This window comes from Engraulis encrasicolus, chromosome 17 (assembly GCF_034702125.1).
Source record: "Engraulis encrasicolus isolate BLACKSEA-1 chromosome 17, IST_EnEncr_1.0, whole genome shotgun sequence".
Taxonomy (NCBI): Eukaryota; Metazoa; Chordata; class Actinopteri; order Clupeiformes; family Engraulidae; genus Engraulis; species Engraulis encrasicolus.
Genome location: NC_085873.1, coordinates 41327667 through 41328881, shown reverse-complemented (window position 1 = coordinate 41328881; position 1215 = coordinate 41327667).

Genomic DNA, 1215 nt, shown 5'->3' with positions numbered 1-1215 from the left:
CTGGAAATTCAGAATGGTGACCACGGAGAAGATAAGTAAGTCAGGCCTATTTGTGGAAAAGGTAACATTTGTGAATGGACAACATGAATTCTGGAAACAAACTACTACATAGCGCACCTCACTCACTAAGACAAATGGTAGATACTAGAGATGCACCAGATCCTGATTTTTTGGATCCTGCCGGATACCGGATCCACTGTTTAAGATCCTGCCGGATCCAGAACCGGATACCGGATCCTACGAAAGGGTTGAAACACATAGCCTACTCGCACACGTGGGCCCTTTTGATTATGTCGACTCATTGGCTTACTGCCACACTGCATGCACTGGCCGCTTCCAAAGTTCTTTCACTCCATGCAGCAATTGCGGTTGTGAAAGACTGACTGTAAAACCTAGGCTTAGAGAAGCACCAGATCCTGATTTTTAGGTAACTGCCGGATATCGGATCCACTGCTTAAGATCCTGCCGGATCCGGATCCTGTGAAAAACCCGGAACCGGATCTTCGATCCTGTGCATCTCTAGTAGATACGGCTACAGGCCACGACCCAAGTAGCCTTCTTGACCAAAGTTCAGATGGTTTGTTATTCTTTTCCAAATATGCTGTCAGCAATGGAAAGCAAAGCTAATGTCTTTGGAGGGTGCGTTATTCACAGCCTTGCTTTCATTATACGTACATCTGGGGTGCATTTCTCGAAAGCGTAGTTGTTAGCAGTTAGCAATTATGGTTTCGAGAAATGCACCCCTGCAAGATCTTATGCTCACAAACGATGAGCGTGTTGTTTGCCTTTCCTGTCAATAAGGCAAGCAGTTTACTTGAGGACTTAAAGGGACACTGTGTGAGATTTTTAGTTGTTTATTTCCAGAATTCATGCTGCCCATTCACTAATGTTACCTTTTTCATGAATACTTACCACCACCACTTTTCATACATGAAAAGGGGGATCTTCGCCATGGTCCGCCATTTTGAATTTCCAAAAATAGCCATTTTTAGCTGCAAAAATGAATGTACTTGGACCATACTAGAAAATATTTGTGTATTACTTAGTAAACTTTCATGTATTTGACCACAGACGCACACACAGACATTCTATCAAATCTTCACACACATAGAATCACACATGATTACATACGGTATCTGGTTGTTTTTTAGAACACACACACACACACAGAATACAATAACAACACCGCACTGCTGTGCAGCTCAACACTCTTCA